Source organism: Panulirus ornatus, chromosome 35 (assembly GCF_036320965.1).
Source record: "Panulirus ornatus isolate Po-2019 chromosome 35, ASM3632096v1, whole genome shotgun sequence".
Taxonomy (NCBI): Eukaryota; Metazoa; Arthropoda; class Malacostraca; order Decapoda; family Palinuridae; genus Panulirus; species Panulirus ornatus.
In genome coordinates this window covers 10,863,187-10,880,498 of record NC_092258.1, presented here as the reverse complement: position 1 = coordinate 10,880,498, position 17,312 = coordinate 10,863,187, and the positions used below count along the sequence as shown (strand labels likewise).

Genomic DNA, 17,312 nt, shown 5'->3' with positions numbered 1-17,312 from the left:
AATGGACAGTGTCACATGGATTCAAGAGACTAGTACGTTATGAACATGTCTTTTATTCAGACGTCTCAAGCTGGGTCCAAGCCACTTGAGCCCAGCTTGAGCTGTAGGGGTGTGTAAGACCATCCTCTCTCTCTCTCTCTCTCTCTCTCTCTCTCTCTCTCTCTCTCTCTCTCTCTCTCTCTCTCTCTCTCTCTCTCCTCCCGAAGCTTACTTCATATAAACGCCAGTTGCTAACCCTCTCTCAAGCTGGTAACCAACCCCCTAAGGTTCAGCTTCATTACCTCATTCATGATGAGTTGACCTCCTCTGGACCTTCTCTAGCATATCTATTGTTGACCTCCTCTGGACCTTCTCTAGCATATCTATTGTTGACCTCCTCTGGACCTTCTCCAGCATATCTATTGTTGGCCTCCTCTGGACCTTCTCTAACTTATCTATTGCTGACCTCCTCTGGACCTTCTCTAGCATATCTATTGTTGACCTCCTCTGGACCTTCTCCAGCATATCTATTGCTGACCTCCTCTGGACCCTCTCTGGCAATATCTATTGTTGACCTCTATTGGACCTTCTCTAGCATACCTATTGTTGACCTCCTCTAGACCTTCTCTAGCATATCTATTGTTGACCTCCTCTGGACCTTCTCTAACTTATCTATTGCTGACCTCCTCTGGACCTTCTCTAGCATATCTATTGTTGACCTCCTCTGGACCTTCTCCAGCATATCTATTGCTGACCTCCTCTGGACCCTCTCTGGCAATATCTATTGTTGACCTCTATTGGACCTTCTCTAGCATACCTATTGTTGACCTCCTCTAGACCTTCTCTAGCATATCTATTGTTGACCTCCTCTGGACCTTCTCTAGCATATCTATTGTTGACCTCCTCTGGACCTTCTCTAACTTATCTATTGTTGACCTCCTCTGGACCTTCTCTAACTTATCTATTGTTGACCTCCTCTGGACCTTCTCTAGCATACCTATTGTTGACCTCCTCTAGACCTTCTCTAGCATATCTATTGTTGACCTCCTCTGGACCTTCTCTAACAGACCAATAAATCTCCATAAATTAAGTGACCAGAACACAGATGGTTAATCAAGCATATCTACAAGTCTCCTTACGTTAGGTGACCAATACACTAAGGGCTAATCTAGCAGATCCAAAAAAAATCTTGGTTCATATTTGTTTTTTTTCTCGTAAGTCCTTCTCCAAAGATCGTGTCCAATTGCTTGAAGGGAAAATAAACCTTAATGACCAGGAAATAAGGTAGTTTTTGAAGCTTGCTCCCCTGACAGTGCTGTGCGGAGACGTTGGGTCAGGGGTGGGGAGTATGAAGGAGGGGGTGGTGTGAGGCGAGATAAGTGCCTGGAGGAGATAATATAAGAGAGATAAGAGACTATAGAGAGACAAGATGATGATGAGATGATGCAATGAGATTTAGGGAGAATATCACGAGGGAGATGGGAGTTAAAGGGAGGTGATACTTGAAGTTGAGAGATGATAGTGAGTGAGTGACTGGTGATAGTGAGAGGGTTGAGAGGTGATAGAGTGAGATGTGACTGGTGATAGTGAGAGAGGGTTGAGAGGTGATAGAGTGAGATGTGACTGGTGATAGTGAGAGAGGGTTGAGAGGTGATAGTGAGATGTGACTGGTGATAGTGAGAGAGGGTTGAGAGGTGATAGAGTGAGATGTGACTGGTGATAGTGAGAGAGGGTTGAGAGGTGATAGAGTGAGATGTGACTGGTGATAGTGAGAGAGGGTTGAGAGGTGATAGAGTGAGATGTGACTGGTGATAGTGAGAGAGGGTTGAGAGGTGATAGAGTGAGATGTGACTGGTGATAGTGAGAGAGGGTTGAGAGGTGATAGAGTGAGATGTGACTGGTGATAGTGAGAGAGGGTTGAGAGGTGATAAGAGTGAGATGTGACTGGTGATAGTGAGAGAGGGTTGAGGGGTGAAAGAGTGAATGAGATGAGGCTGGTGGCAGAGAGAGAGAGAGAGAGAGAGAGAGAGAGAGAGAGAGAGAGAGAGAGAGAGAGAGAGAGAGAGAGAGGCGGGCGGGCCCAGGCTGGAGGCCCGGCACCCTCCGTTGCTGGGGTAGCGCCTCCAGCCCGTCTATAAACAGAAACAAATAACGCGAGGTGCGCCCCGAGAGCTGCCACCGTGACAACACCAGGGCAGCGTCATGCACTGTGGTCTTCCATCATGGTCCCCTGCCACCGTGACATCACCAGGGCAGCGTCATGCACTGTGGTCTTCCATCATGGTCTCCTGCCACCGTGACAACACCAGGGCAGCGTCATGCACTGTGGTCGTCCATCATGGTCTCCTGCCACTGTGACAACACCGTACTGGTGTGAGGGCTGAGGGCAGCGTCATGCACCGTGGTCTTCCATCATGGTCTCCTGCCACCGTGACAACACCAGGGCAGCGTCATGCACTGTGGTCTTCCATCATGGTCTCCTGCCACCGTGACAACACCAGGGCAGCGTCATGCACTGTGGTCTTCCATCATGGTCTCCTGCCACCGTGACAACACCAGGGCAGCGTCATGCACTGTGGTCTTCCATCATGGTCTCCTGCCACCGTGACAACACCAGGGCTGCGTCATGCACTGTGGTCTTCCATCATGGTCTCCTGCTACCGTGACAACACCAGGGCACCGTCATGCACTGTAGTCTTCCATCATGGTCTCCTGCCACCGTGACAACACCAGGGCAGCGTCATGCACTGTGGTCGTCCAGTATGGTCTCCTACAACTGGTGTGGGGGTCTGAAGGCTGCGTCATACGCTGTGGTCGTCCAGTATGGTCTCCTACCACTGGCGTGGGGGTCTGAAGGCTGCGTCATGCACTGTGGTCGTCCAGTAGGGTCTACTACGACTGGTGGGGTGGGGTAGGGGAAGAAGAAGGACGGAAGGCTGCGTCATGCACTGTGGTCCTCGACCAGTAGGGTCTCCTACGATTGGTGGGGTGGGGTAGGGGAAGAAGAGGGACCGAAGGCTGCGTCATGCACTGTGGTCCTCGACCATTACGTTTCAACTCTTAAAACATCGTCAATGCATGACGAACCCCTCTGTAACCACGGGGCGCCCCCCTATCTTCGAAGTCCCCCCCACCTTCGAAGTCCTGATCGCCACACACCACAGCTGGACGTCTCGCAATCAGTCTCGCGAGATACTAGAGACCTCATACTTTCCCCACCCCCCCTACTCTACGAGACTGACCACCTGGTGGGTGCTTTAATGGGGGGGGTCACAAGAGGAGCTGGGGGTCGTCATGCACCATGAGCCTCGCCTCCGTGGCCTCTAATATCATGGGTTCGGTCGAAGGAGACGCCCATCGGGGCGCGCGCACCGTCGTAGTACTCAAGGGTCGTAGCGTCGTGCTCAAGGGTCGTACCGTCGCGCCCAAGGGTCGTACCGCCATCGTGCTTGCTCAAGGGTCGTTACACCTGTCGTACTCAAGGGTCGTATACCGCCGTGCTCAAGGATCACACCATCGTACCAACACGAAGGGTCGTTCCACCGTCGTACTCAAGGGTCATATACCGTCGTGCCTGATGGTCGTAACATCCTACTTACTCATGAGTCGCTATACCGTCGTACTCGAAGGGTCGTACATGTATACAATAGTGCTCAAGGCTCGCACCCTCACATTTAAGGGGTCATATACCATCGTGATCCAGGGTCGTACCACCGAACCAACTCAAGGGTCGTTACAGACATAACAACATAAAAGTATTGTCAAAAGTCTCCTTGCTTCAAAAAAAAAAAAATATGAAAAGTCCATCTACCCTGCTATGGAAAGTCGTGTAGCCCCACCTGGAAAATGGGTCTTAGTATAATACCAAAGGGCCCTTTCAGAATCGGGCTGACAAGGGGGGGATTCGAAGCCCAAGAGACACAATACTGAGCCACGCGCACGGCACGCACCAGGAGAGAGAGAGAGAGAGAGAGAGAGAGAGAGAGAGAGAGAGAGAGAGAGAGAGAGAGAGAGAGAGAGAGAGAGAGAGAGAGAGAGAGAGAGAAGGAGGAGGAGGAGAAGGAAATAAACGAACTTGAAAGAAGGTGGAACACGTACGAGAGAGAATATTACCCTCAACACGCGATGGTCAAAACCTCGAGACGCGGGAGGCGCTGGTCGTCAACGCTCCCGTGTTGTGTGTGTGTGTGTGGGGGAGTTCGAGCGCTGGTGAAGACATCCTGATAACTCCACTGGCTATTTATTTACCCGCTCTTGCCTTAAAGGGTTGGCTCTCACGCAGAGGCGAGTCCTGTGTGTGTGTGTGTGTGTGTGTGTGTGTTTGATGCCCTTATGGTTTTACAGGAGCATGATCGAGGGTTCAGTTGATAAACAGTGGGGTAAAGTCCCCTTAACGGTGTAGCCTCTAGGGGTACTTTATCTCGTCTATCTACCGCCCGTAAAGGGTTATTAGAGGCTGAAAAATTTTCATATCTCTTGTAAGCCAACGGTCGAGAGAGAGAGAGAGAGAGAGAGAGAGAGAGAGAGAGAGAGAGAGAGAGAGAGAGAGAGAGAGAGAGAGAGAACATCAGGTGTTCAAGATTATTCGAAGGCCATACTATCGCTCACACTATACAGGATGGTTCTTGACTATTACTCCATGTTATGGCCCTTGCCTCTCACTTACAGTACGGCCCTTGACTCTCACTTACAGTACGGCCCTTGACTCTCACTTACAGTACGGCCCTTGCCTTTCACCAAACGTACGGCCCTTGCCTCTCACCAAACGTACGGCCCTTGCCTCTCACCAAACGTACGGCCCTTGTTTTCAATACACGTACGACCCTTGTCTCTCGAGTGGACCAGTGACCAGGCCACGGCCCCCCACATCACCAGATTCATGCATATCGAGTCCAGATTCACCAGATCATGACCTACGTCGCTTTCCTCCTCCTCCTCCGCCACACCGTTAACACAATACACACAGTCACGTGCTCGCGTCAAGGTGCACACACTCTGTAAAGCCCAGCACGGTGGCTGCTGTGGGGGCTGACCCACCACCACACACACCCTGTTCCTGCTCCTCCGCTACCATGAGCAGTGGCACGTTTGCACCCCACACCCGTACCCATCCCTCACACCACTTATGAGAGAGAGAGAGAGAGAGAGAGAGAGAGAGAGAGAGAGAGAGAGAGAGAGAGAGAGAGAGAGAGAGAGAGAGAGACGGGGCGAACGGACTCCATGAAGGCACTTGACACAGGCCTCCCACAGGAAATGAAAAGAAAAAAAAGACAAAGATTGAAAAAAGAAAAAAATATGAATGAATGAAACGAAAATGGCATTCCATCGGGTATAATTCACGAGGGTGGCTATCTCTATACCAGATCTACGTCAACGCCAGAGGGTCTAGGGTCGTACCTCATCTTGCGACGACGTTACACTCACGAGAAGTGATCGTGTCCAAAGGGGGCGACAACCTACAGAGGCTCCGACTGACTTCAGCAATGGGCATAAACATCGTCCACAGAATCAGACCTGAGCAAAACGCAGGATGAAGAAAATGGAAGACAAGTATGTAAGGACAGGAAGCTGGAGGAGGGAGGGATGGTTGAGGCTAACCATACGGTCGAACGGAGTGTCTGTTCTCTTTTGGCGCCACCGTCTCCTGAAGAAGGTGAGACTTGAGACGTCGCCTTCCTGGTCTTAAAGCGGAGTCTACAGAAGAAGGTGACACTTGAGACGTCGCCTTCCTGGTCTTAAAGCAGAGTCTACAGAAGACGGTGACACTTGAGACGTCACCTTCCTGGTCTTAAAGCGGAGTCTACTGAAGAAGGTGACACTTGAGACGTCGCCTTCCTGGTCTTAAAGCGGAGTCTACTGAAGAAGGTGACACTTGAGACGTCGCCTTCCTGGTCTTAAAGCGGAGTCTACTGAAGAAGGTGACACTTGAGACGTCGCCTTCCTGGCCTTACAGCAGAGCCTACTGAAGAAGGTGACACTTGAGACGTCACCTTCCTGGTCTTAAAGCGGAGTCTACTGAAGAAGGTGACACTTGAGACGTCACCTTCCTGGTCTTAAAGCAAGAGTCTACTGAAGAAGGTGACACTTGAGACGTCGCCTTCCTGGCCTTACAGCAGAGCCTACTGAAGAAGGTGACACTTGAGACGTCGCCTTCCTGGTCTTAAAGCAGAGTCTACTGAAGAAGGTGACACTTGAGACGTCGTCTTCCTGGTCTTAATTAAAGCAGAGTCTACTGCAGAAGGTGACACTTGAGACGTCGCCTTCCTGGTCTTAAAGCAGAGTCTACTGAAGAAGGTGACACTTGAAACGTCGTCTTCCTGGCCTTAATTAAAGCAGAGTCTACTGAAGAAGGTGACACTTGAGACGTCGCCTTCCTGGTCTTAAAGCAAGAGTCTACTGAAGAAGGTGACACTTGAGACGTCGTCTTCCTGGTCTTAAAGCAAGAGTCTACTGAAGAAGGTGACACTTGAGACGACGCCTTCCTGGCCTTAAAGCAGAGTCCATTCCCCTTATCTGTCATCATGGATGACACACACACACACACACACACACACACACCTGGCACAGGTTAGTGTGTGTGTGTGTGTGTGTGTGTGTGTGTGTGTGTGTGTGTGTGTGTGTGTGTGTGCGTGCGTGCGTGCGTGCGTGCGTGCGTGCGTGCGTGCGTGCGTGCGTGTGTGTGTGTGTGTGTGTGTGTGTGTGTGTGTGTGTGTGTGTGTGTGTGTGCATAGGCATATACGAAACGGGGCATATATGTATACAAGGTTAAAAGACTGGCACAACACGAGCGTAAAACTCTCTCCCTGCAACACACAGACAGCAGTCACACCAAGTCTTCGAAAGCAGTGAAGCGTCTAGAAAAGATAAGCAGAACACATCAAGGTGCTGACCCATATATGGCTCAAAGTCCAGATAAAAATTTCGTCTCATGTTCTACATTTGTGTCCAGATACGCCTGAAGTGTTGCTCAAGATCTCGCTGGAGGAAGGTAGTAGAATACCAAGGGACTGCAGTGAGGTAAACATCACACCAATATATAAGAAATGAGACCAGGAGGAGGCGCTGAACTACAGACCAGTCCACCCATATGATACTGGAACGATAACCAAGAGAGCGAATGGACGACCTGTTGCATGGGAGGAACTGCCGAAGTGAGAGACAACACGGTAGCGGGGAGAGGAGGTCGTGTGTATCGAAACCCTATGGCTTCTACGAGAGAGTGAGCTCCACTTAGGACAAAATAGAAGGCTGAGTGTATTGAATGTGTATCTGGACTCTCAGAAAGCACTGGACACTATACCACAAATGATACTTGTAATGAAATTGTATCTCCACCCGGGAATAAGAGGACGATTCCCTCAGTGGACAGATTATCTCAGTGGAAAGGAATAACGGACGCATGTCAGAGGGGCCTTCTCGAAATGGGCTGAGGTCACCAGTGGCATGTCGCAGGGCTCTGTTCTGAGGCACGTCGCAGGGCTCTGTTCTAACACCACTGTTTTCGACGATCTAAGTGACTGACTTACTAAAAAAGGATTGGACACCTACCTAAATATGTTTGCAGTTACTACCAACGTCATGCGGGATATAAATGTGAGAAGGAGTGCATCAACTCACAAGGGGACCTAGACAAACTCAAAAGTTGGCCTGATGTAACGTTGATGAAACTCAACCGTAGTAAATATAATGACAATGGGACACATCATGTACTTCTACGTAAACAGTTTTAAGGTTTTCAGATTTGTTTTTCTAGTAAAGATCAAAGAGTAAGCGTAAGGTTCTAACTCTTTACAAGTCAAAAAAAAAAAAAAAAAAACAGACAAATCAGACAGCGTCAGAAGACCTTGGTGTGAATATCATCAGTCAAATCAAACAGCGTCAGAAGACCTTGGTGTGAATATCATCAGTCAAATCAAACAGCGCCAGAAGACCTTGGTGTGAGTACTATCAGTCAAATCAAACAGCGTCAGAAGACCTTGGTATGAATATCGTCAAACAGGAAATAACCTACAGGAACCTAAGTCTGAGAGAGAGAGAGAGAGAGAGACTTCAGAGTCAACCAAATCCCTAACACCTTACGAGTTCGACCAGCGATACAAACTATCTGCTGGCAAATATCTGAGAAAAAAAGCATTCAAGATCCTGGATAAGAAAATACCAGCAAGTTACTCATCTTCTGCATGAGGCCAAAACTAACAGATGCTCCACGAGTTTGGTCAGCCAAAGCGAAGAGGCGAAAGCGAATTACCACACAGGTTTCTGAGGAGAACAATGATGGGTCATTTGAGAGAACTAAGTGACTAGGGAAAGAGTGTAGGCCTCGACTTTAGTCTAAAATGGAAGAGAGAAAGGTTAAGGGGGTGACTTGATCACAACCCATCAACAGCGAACAGTTCTTCGAAAAATGCAAAGTTCGAAGAACCAGACGCCATAACACGATATCGAGCAAGGAACGTGTTGGGAAGGAGATAAAGAAGGACTTCTGTATCATCTGAGTTAGTGGAACGAACGACATAAACTGCATTATACAACCGTGAATGCGTCCAGCAAAACAGAAATGTAAAAAGGTTACACGACAGTGAAGACTGAATGTTCAAGTGACGGAGGGGCGCCCCACGAGTGTAGAACTCCCTCCCTGTATAGTATACACACACACACATACACACACACACAGACACACACACACGTCACTGGCATACCCATACGACGGCAGAGCCGGTGAGCGAGAGGGACACACAGAGGCACTGGCTCATGACCCGCTGCAGGAGACTCGGGCCGGGGGCTAACGGCGGCCTCAGCCTTGAGCACAGGATCAATATGGCCGACGTGACCAAACCCTGTGTCCTCCCCCCCCCACCCCCCTTTTTCAAAGCATGAGCAACACACACACACACACACACACACACACGCATCAAAATACGCACATATCAACCATCAAAGCACCAGTTTTCCACAAGCCTTGAGTTAACCTACACTAACACAAGAAATGCCGTGTGCGATGCAATGAATCAATAGTTTACCGATGCATCACAAACTCCTTGAGTAGACCTTTATGACGAAAAATTATTTCTGTCGGAAAGTGACACTTGGATTATAGATATGCATTTCTTCGCTCAGGTACTTAAAAGTGTGTGTGTGTGTGTGTGTGTGTGTGTGTGTGTGTGTGTGTGTGTGTGTGTGTGTGTGTGTGTGTGTATATATATATATATATATATATATATATATATATATATATATATATATATATATATATATATATATATATATATATATATATATATATATATTCCTAAAAGTCCATGGGGAGATGAAACACGGTAAGTTCCCAAGTGCACTTTCGTGCAATAATCACATCATCAGAGGAGACACAAGAGAGAAATATAACAGTCACTTGATATACAACGAAGAGACGTAGCTAGGACGCCATTTGGTAAACAGATCTACCAAATGGCTTCCTTTCCAATATATATATAATTTTTTTCATACATATTCGCCATTTCCCGCTTTAGCGAGGTAGCTTTAAGAACAGAGGGCAGAGCCTTAAGATGGAATATCCTCACTTCTAACCCTACGGTACGCCAGACCCCAAGCTGCTGAGTCGGTCGGCTCAATCAGGCTGTTGGAGGCGGCAGCCGTGCATCCTGAGGCACTTTACTGAGACACCAGACCTTACCTATCCCCCATCTGAACACCCTAGCGACAACGAGGTGTGTCAAAACCAGCGACGATTTCCCCCAGCGACCACAACGATGGTGACACAAGCCAGCTGTCGAAGACAAGCCATCACCACCAAGATGTGGACATGGAGAGGTACGCAACCCACCTCCTAATCATGACAACTGAAGACAATCCATCAAAGGAGATGTGGACATGGAGAGGTACGGAACCCACCTCCTCATCAAGGCAACTGAAGACAATCCATCAAAGGAGATGTGGACATGGAGAGGTACGGAACCCACCTCATCACCAACACAGCTGAAGGAAAGTCACACAAACTCGGGAAGCAAGAGCGAAAAATGAGTGCAAATGGAATAACGGAGGGAAACTTCTCTCATAAAAATAAAAGACCACGAAATGGGGCTGTGTGTGTGTGTGTGTGTGTGTGTGTGTGTGTGTGTGTGTGTGTGTGTGCGCGCGTGGGTTGGGGGGGGGCTATGTGGGCCCGCGAACTGCTGCTTCCAACAGCTTGGTCGACGAACGAACGACCCAGCCCAACATCTCGGTCGACCAACGACCCAGCCTAACAGCTTGGTCGACCAACGACCCAGCCCAACAGCTTGGTCGACCAACGAACGACCCAGCCTAACAGCTTGGTCGACCAACGACCCAGCCCAACAGCTTGGTCGACCAACGAACGACCCAGCCTAACAGCTTGGTCGACCAACAACCCAGCCCAACAGCTTGGTCGACCAACGAACGACCCAGCCCAACAGCTTGGTCGACCAACGAACGACCCAGCCCAACATCTCGTTCGACCAACGACCCAGCCCAACATCTCGGTCAATCAACGACCCAGCCCAACTGCTCGGTCGACCAACGAACGACCCAGCCCAACAGCTTGGTCGATCCACGAACGACCCAGCCCAACAGCTTGGACCCAGTCCAGGCCGTGGGGTTACAAGACCCACAAAGCCACGTATTCACCAAGGCTTCTATGAGTGTAGCTCCCTCCCCACTCGTAAATTGCACTAATACCACACATCCAGGTAAAATGGTTCACACAATGTGGTATAATCAAGTTTACAAGAAGTAAAGTCTCCACTTCTTACCTACAAACATTCATTAGGTATAAACACATTATAAACTGTATGGTATATACGTACATTTCTCAAGATATTCTAACATATCAGTCGTAAAATAATAATAATAATAATAATAATAATAATAATAATAGAGTAATAATAATAATAATAATAATAATAATAATAATAATAATAATAATAATAATAATAGTAATAACAATAATAATAATAATAATAATAATAATAATAATAATAATAATAATAATAATAATAATGTATGTATATACATGTGTAGGGGGGGTTGGGCCATTTCTTTCGTCTGTTTCCTTGCGCTACCTCGCAAACGCGGGAGACAGCGACAAAGTATAATAAAAAATATAATAAAAATAATAATAATAATAATAATAATAATAATAATAATAATAATAATAATAATAATAAAAATAATAATAATAACAATAATAATAATAATAAAAATAATAATAATAACAATAATAATAATAATAATAATACTAATAATAATAATAATAAAAATAATAATAATAATAATAATAATAATAATAATAATAATAATAATAATAATAATAATAACAATAATAATAATAATAAAAATACTAATAATAATACTAATACTAATAATAATAATAAATAATAATAAATAATAAATAATAATAATAATCATAAAATAATAATAATAATAATCAATAACAATATATTCATCAATAATAATCACGACTTTTTATACCCCCCCAAAAAAAAATGATGACACACTGAAACGCACACTCTGCTTTAATATAATCGCTCATAAAATATAATCAATAAACTAACAGGTATTTCCATTCAAGCGTAGACGACATGGCTTGGCTGGGCTATAGCTGACCTATGCGTAATGAGCTGTGAGTGAACTGGGGAGGGGCTATTGTCCCTCTAGTGGCCAAAAAAGAAAAAAAAAAGATCAAAAAAATATGAGGGATGCCAATGTTTTATTCGTCCCTTACAATGCAGGGTATTCATGGCTAAAACCATAATGATTTTGGTGAATAATAATAATAAATATAAAGGAAATATATTCAGGGCCAGAATCAAAGGGGGGGGTTAGTATATTTTCTATATGTCTGGGATATATTAGAGGAATATGTGCCACAGTGACTACTAACCAGTGGGAGCATAACGAAGCGAGAGGCCCTCTCCACTCGCTTCACAGTGGAAAGGAGAATGACTCAATGTACATTCCATTTCATCCACACACACACACAGACGCGATATTAATTGTTCTTCGCAGTGGAAGCGTAACAGTGCAATTTGCACTCCACTTCCTTACCAGTGGGAGCACGACGTGAGCAAGGGCGGCAGCATTACAATAAGCAGTGGTCTTCCTGTACACTGGGTAGTCCTACAGGCCCACGCACGTACATGGGGTAATCCTGGAGACCCACACGCACCTCTGTACACTGGGTAGTCCTACAGGCCCACACACGTACACGGGGTAATCCTGGAGACCCACACGCACCTCTGTACACGGGGTAGTCCTTCAGGGGCCACACACCCCAGTGTACACGGGGTAGGCCTGCAGGGGCCACACACTCCAGTGTACACGGGGTAGTCCTATATTGGCCACACACTCCAGTGTACACAGGGTAGTCCTATATTGGCCACACACTCCAGTGTACACGGGGTAGTCCTATATTGGCCGCACATTCTAGTGTACACGGGGTAGTCCTGCAGGGACCACACACTCCAGTGTACACGGGGTAGTCCTAAAGTGTACACGGCATCTGCTCATCTGCCAGACTCAGCTGATATGACGTCACAATGTCAACAAATGCCGCGTGCGTCCGGTAGCTGTTGGCTGCCCAAGCCCTTCGCTCACGTTCGTCCGGTCCACAAAAATCTCGTCCGACCAGGCAGGATGGTCGCTGACTTCCCCACAGAACAATGACCCTCACATCAACAGCCCAGCACCTCCAGCACCTGCCACCCTCACATCAACAGCCCAGCACCTCCAGCACCTCACCTGCCACCCTCACATCAACAGTCCCGCACCTCCACACCTCCAGCACCTCACCTGCCACCCTCACATCAACAGCCCAGCACCTCCAGCACCTCACCTGTCACCCTCACATCAACAGTCCAGCCCCTCCAGCACCTCACCTGCCACCCTCACATCAACAGTCCAGCCCCTCCAGCACCTCACCTGCCACCCTCACATCAACAGTCCAGCCCCTCCAGCACCTCACCTGCCACCCTCACATCAACAGCCCAGCACCTCCAGCACCTCACCTGCCACCCTCACATCAACAGCCCAGCACCTCCACACCCCCAACACCTCACCTGCCACCCTCACATCAACAGTCCAGCACCTCCACACCTCCAGCACCTCACCTACCACCCTTACATCAACAGTCCAGCACCTCCACACCCCCAACACCTCACCTGCCACCCTCACATCAACAGTCCAGCACCTCCACACCCCCAACACCTCACCTGCCACCCTCACATCAACAGTCCAGCACCTCCACACCTCCAGCACCTCACCTACCACCCTTACATCAACAGTCCAGCACCTCCACACCTCCAGCACCTCACCTGCCACCCTCACATCAACAGTCCAGCACCTCCACACCCCCAACACCTCACCTGCCACCCTCACATCAACAGTCCAGCACCTCCACACCTCCAGCACCTCACCTACCACCCTTACATCAACAGTCCAGCACCTCCACACCTCCAGCACCTCACCTACCACCCTCACATCAACAGTCCAGCACCTCCACACCTCCAGCACCTCACCTGCCATCCTCACATCAACAGTCCAGCACCTCCACACCTCACCTGCCACCCTCACATCAACAGCCCAGCACCTCCAGCACCTGCCACCCTCACATCAACAGTCCAGCACCTTCAGCACCTCACCTGCCATCCTCACATCAACAGCCCTGCACCTCCAGCACCTCACCTGCCACCCTCACATCAACAGTCCAGCACCTCCACACCTCCAGCACCTCACCTGCCACCCTCACATCAACAGTCCAGCACCTCCACACCTCCAGCACCTCACCTGCCACCCTCACATCAACAGTCCAGCACCTCCACACCCCCAACACCTCACCTGCCACCCTCACATCAACAGTCCAGCACCTCCACACCTCCAGCACCTCACCTACCACCCTTACATCAACAGTCCAGCACCTCCACACCTCCAGCACCTCACCTACCACCCTCACATCAACAGTCCAGCACCTCCACACCTCCAGCACCTCACCTGCCATCCTCACATCAACAGTCCAGCACCTCCACACCTCACCTGCCACCCTCACATCAACAGCCCAGCACCTCCAGCACCTGCCACCCTCACATCAACAGTCCAGCACCTTCAGCACCTCACCTGCCATCCTCACATCAACAGCCCAGCACCTCCAGCACCTCACCTGCCACCCTCACATCAACAGTCCAGCACCTCCACACCTCCAGCACCTCACCTGCCACCCTCACATCAACAGTCCAGCACCTCCACACCTCCAGCACCTCACCTACCACCCTCACATCAACAGTCCAGCACCTCCACACCTCCAGCACCTCACCTGCCACCCTCACATCAACAGTCCAGCACCTCCACACCTCCAGCACCTCACCTGCCACCCTCACATCAACAGCGCAGCACCTCAACACCTCCAGCACCTCACCTGCCACCCTCACATCAACAGCCCAGCACCTCCACACCTCCAGCACCTCACCTGCCACCCTCACATCAACAGTCCAGCACCTCCACACCTCCAGCACCTCACCTGCCACCCTCACATCAACAGCCCAGCACCTCCGCACCTCCAGCACCTCACCTGCCACCCTCACATCAACAGTCCAGCACCTCCACACCTCCAGCACCTCACCTGCCACCCTCACATCAACAGTCCAGCCCCTCCGCACCTCCAGCACCTCACCTGCCACCCTTACATCAATATAACTCAACTTCTTACCGATCTTCTTCGGGAAGTTGAATTTCACTCCTTCGCTGACCTGCACATCTTTAATTCATTCTTCTGACCTTACAACACCTAAACCTAAAACGTTGACCCACATATTATGGTCAAGTGGTCTGGCAAGCCCCTTTCCCGGCCATCTCTCAGATCGGCGTGGTATTCCACCCCCCCTTGTCATGACCCCTGCTGACCCCTGCAAGTTAATGACCTCCTCGTAACACTTCTATGTCAATGATCCCCTAGGAACACTCCTATGGTAATGACCCCCTAATAGTATTCCCGTGGTAATGACCCCCTACTAGCATTCCCGTAGTAATGACCCCTACTAGCATCCCCGTAGTAATGACCCCCTAGCAGCATTCCCGTAGTATTGACCCCCTAGTAGCATTCCCGTAGTATTGACCCCCTAGTAGCATTCCCGTAGTATTGACCCCCTAGTAGCATTCCCGTAGTAATGACCCCCTAGTAGCATTCCCGTAGTATTGACCCCCTAGTAGCATTCCCGTAGTATTGACCCCCTAGTAGCATTCCCGTAGTAATGACCCCCTAGTAGCATTCCCGTAGTAATGACCCCCTAGTAGCATTCCCGTAGTATTGACCCCCTAGTAGCATTCCCGTAGTATTGACCCCCTACTAGCATTCCCGTAGTAGACCCCCTAGTGACATTCCCGTAGTAATGACCCCCTACTAGCATTCCCGTGGTAATGACCCCCTAGTGACATTCCCGTAGTAATGACCCCCTAGCAGTATCCCGTGGTAATGACCCCCTAGTAGCATTCCCGTAATAATGACCCCCCTAGCAGCATTCCCGTAGTATTGACCCCCTAGTAGCATTCCCGTAGTAATGACCCCCTAGTAGCATTCCCGTAGTAATGACCCCCTAGTGACTAACCTGCGGTAATGAACCCCAAGTCATATTCCCATTGTGATGACCCTCCAGCTGGAGGTTCCACTGCATATAACTGTAGGGCCTACAATAGAGGGTTGGAGGTCCCACTGCAGAGGGCTGGAGGTTCCACTGCATATAACTGTAGGGCCTACAATAGAGGGTTGGATGTCCCACTGCAGAGGGCTGGAGGTTCCACAATAGAGGGTTGGAGGTCCCACTGCAGAGGGCTGGAGGTTCCACTGCATATAACTGTAGGGCCTACAATAGAGGGTTGGAGGTCCCACTGCAGAGGGCTGGAGGTTCCACTGCATATAACTGTAGGGCCTACAATAGAGGGTTGGAGGTCCCACTGCAGAGGGCTGGAGGTTCTACTGCATATAACTGTAGGGTCCTACTATAGAGGGTTGGAGGTCCCACTGTAGAGGGATGGAGGTTCTAATACAGAGGGCTGCAGTTCGTATTGCAGAGGGTTCGGGGTTCTACTGCAGAGGACTGGAGGTTCTACTGCAGAGGGCTGGAGGTCCTTCTGGAGAGGGCTGAAGGTCCTACTGCGGAGGGCTTAAAGCCCTACTGCAGAGGGCTGGAGGTCCCACTGGAGAGGGTTGGAGGCTGCCCTGAAGAGAGAGAGAGAGAGAGAGAGAGAGAGAGAGAGAGAGAGAGAGAGAGAGAGAGAGAGAGAGAGAGAGAGAGAGAGAGAGAGAATGGAGGTCGAACATAGTCACTCTGGGGCGGGCCAGCCACCAAGACGTCTTCTTGAGGTCCGAGTCACCAAAATCAACAAACCGACCTGCCATTGACTCACCACTATTTGGGTTAGTCACGGTCGCCGACCCGACCCCTCACACACACATTCTGGGTCAGCTGAGATCTGCAACCTCATATGAACAACCACGCTAAAGATCCTATACTAAGAAAAAATAAAAATACATAGCTCTAAAAACGGGTTTGGGAATCCCAGAGACAAGTTACCTCAGAGGGCGACGCGTTCCCGATCCCGAGTGAGTTTTTGGATATATATATAGATATATGTATGTATCGAAAACCAATGGAAATATTAAAAGTTGTGGAGAGATCAAATCTTGGGGGGAGAAAAGTTTCTATTGAATTCTGTTACTGTCTGGGGGGTTCTGGCGTTTACCTGGAGTCCACGCACCTCGAAGGTCCTCTGGCTCCCACAACTTGGGCTGGATCCAAGCTGCTGGGCTGGGGCCGTTCGTCGCCTAAGCTGTTGCAAGCTGCGCCCAGCAAGCCCATGTGAACACCGCAGCCGAGCTGGTCTGGTGCACTTCGTGGCTATTTATCCAAGACCTTCGTCAGTCTCTCCACCGACCACCCTACAGTGTTCCTGAAGGGTGAAGGCAAAGCCTTGGGCCCCAGACGTACATGATATATCCAATGTCCATATCAAGCCTTTTTGATTTTTTGGGGGGTAATATTCGACAGACTTTCATGTCTGCCATGCTAATAGGAAATTTCTTTTGGGTGTTGTGTGGGGAGTATGCCTTCCAGGATTTTCCAATTGTCAATCATTCATATTTCTAAGGTTTATCTTCAAGAGAGAGAGAGAGAGAGAGAGAGAGAGAGAGAGAGAGAGAGAGAGAGAGAGAGAGAGAGAGAGAGAGAGAGAGAGAGAGAGAGAATGAAACCCTGCCACAAATACGGCGAGGTGCCTGAATTAAAGTGCAAATCATGATATTTCTCTCCCGCCTGCGCTCCACGAAGTAC

The 17,312-nt window shown here is 49.2% G+C and overlaps 1 protein-coding gene across 1 annotated transcript in view; it reads right to left on the bottom strand.

Moving 5' to 3' along the window:
• Positions 1–17,312, bottom strand: part of LOC139760136 (alpha-1,3-mannosyl-glycoprotein 4-beta-N-acetylglucosaminyltransferase A-like) — a 127,084-nt gene that overhangs the window by 104,326 nt on the left and 5,446 nt on the right.